Genomic DNA, 2,289 nt, shown 5'->3' with positions numbered 1-2,289 from the left:
TATATATATATATATATATATATATATATATAGAGAGAGAGAGAGAGAGAGAGAGAGAGAACGAGAGAGACATAGACCATAAAAAATAGTTATCATCCTTCTCTTGCATATATCCCAACTCCCCCACTTCTGTGAGACTTCAACATGCTCGTTAAACAAAATACACAGTCACACTGATCTTTAACTTCATAATCTTTAAAGTCAAATGAGCAAAAATAGCTGCCAAACAATCACATTATAGTTTCCTAGTTCATTTACTCTCCTATTCTTCTAGACAAGTACAGTTGATTCTTATTATTCACAGGAGTTATACCTTAGGAAGTTTTTAGAATGCTGAATTAACATATACTGAACCATCACTGCAGTGGAAATGGAGATTCCTGCGAGCTTCTGGATATATTTTCATCAACTTACATGCATATAACTTTTTTTTTTTTTTTTTGGTACCGGGGATCGAACTCAGGACCTTGTGCTTGCAAGGCAAGCAGCAGTACTGCTGATCTAAATCCCTGGCCCTGAACATGGTCGTTTAGTGTGTGTTTCTGTTTAAAGATACCTTATTTATTGTATATTAATGATTGCCTAACATTGAACTCATGGTCAATGGGCACTATCACTTATTCCTGGGTGAAGCTTCTCCAATATATGTATTTCCTCCATATGGCATGTCACAGTCTCCTCAACTCAAGAACCCTGGACAGTACTTTATCACTAAAGTTGGGGAGAGGTATTTTAAGCAGAAAGATCATTGATATAAACCAGAAAAAAATGCAAAACAAATAGTATTGAAAATATAGCAACATAGAACTTGTTTTTTGCATTAGAGCTGCGACAAGAAATGCAGGGTGTGGCTTTGTTCACATTTATCTGGAAGCATGAATGACTGTTGGGGCCTCGCCTCAGTTGGAGCATTAAATAACTCAGTTTTTGTAGCTCTGAGCAAATACATGTTTGTAAATGACTACAAAAGCCCTAGAAATATTGATTTGGGAGTTGCAAGTTAATTTTAGCAAGAAAGTAAATTTTCATATATGGAATACACAATTGACTACATTTTATATCTTCTCATTTCAAACATTTGACAGCTTCTCCTCTGCCTTACTCTAAAAAAAAAAAAAAAAAACATTGTTTTCTCATTTATTAAGAATATTGAAGGAGTCAGAATAAAACCCTTGACTCCTACCACCACCCCATCAACCTTCTAGCATCTGCAGACTCCTGTGTCTCCCTAATACTGGTGAAATAATTAGAAGTAAGCACTAACTAATATGTTTTAATTACTTCTCTGTCCCTTATATCCTATGCAGGCTACCCATCATTAAGATGGATAGAACTCATGGAGGGGAGAAGGAGGGACAGCCTTAATCCTAGCAACATACCATAAATAAATCCCAGCATTACATACCCTAGATCCAACCATCTCTGAAAAACCCCACCTATGACCACATGAGGCTTTGAGGGGTCATCTATACACAAGTCATAACAATAGTATCTACAAAGTTACTAATGGCAGAGTTCTTTGGAAAAGACAACAATTGACTCAAAATAAATGAGAAGGTTAAATATACACAAAATGTTATATAGTCACTATAAAGTACAGAGCGGGCAGAAGGCAGCAAGAGAAAAGCAGCAGCAGCTAGATTATACTACAAAATATTTATATTCAAGATCTTGAGGGTTTGATTGGATGTTTTTTTCCCAGTACTGGGGATCAAACTCTGAACCTTGTGCTTGTGGGGCAGGCTGTGGCACCACTGAGCTAAATTTTTGGCCTCTGTGCTACAAAATATTTAGTAATATAGCAATGTTTGTTATAAATTGAGCAAAAAATGTAGATTCAGAAACAAATTATAAAATCCAGCCCTAGTTTTACAAAAGGAAAAACTGGATTTTTGTCTGTGTGGGTTTTCACACTGGAAAATAATCTGAAGGATGTGTATGATGCATAACAACAGTTAACATTAGTTTGCCTGACTTCAAAGCCCAGCCCACACTGCTGAAATAATGCTAATACTCTAGCTGGTCTGAGATGGAGATCATGGGAATTACCTTTCACCCTAGCCCAATAAGCCACACTTAGGTATAGTGATATCACTATATGACTAACTGCTATTTAGCAGTTAGTTTATAGAATGTAAATGAACAAGCTAGAGTAGCAATGTCTCTTTTTTCTTTACAAATATACCCTATTTAGGGCCGGGGATTTAGCTCAGCGGTTCGGTGGCCTGCCTTGCAAGCGCAAGGACCAGAGTTCAATCCCCGGTACCAAAAAAAAAAAAAAAAAAAAAA

General features: G+C 36.5%; 1 long non-coding RNA gene across 1 annotated transcript in view; it reads right to left on the bottom strand.

The window, feature by feature from the left end:
- Nucleotides 1-2,289, bottom strand: part of LOC104862146 — a 44,682-nt gene that overhangs the window by 41,191 nt on the left and 1,202 nt on the right. The gene's annotated exons all lie outside the window — the stretch shown is intronic.

The sequence above is a fragment of the Fukomys damarensis genome, unplaced genomic scaffold, assembly GCF_012274545.1.
Source record: "Fukomys damarensis isolate Sample0158 unplaced genomic scaffold, DMR_v1.0_HiC HiC_scaffold_38, whole genome shotgun sequence".
NCBI classification, from domain to species: domain Eukaryota; kingdom Metazoa; phylum Chordata; class Mammalia; order Rodentia; family Bathyergidae; genus Fukomys; species Fukomys damarensis.
This window is presented reverse-complemented; position numbering and strand designations above follow the sequence as displayed.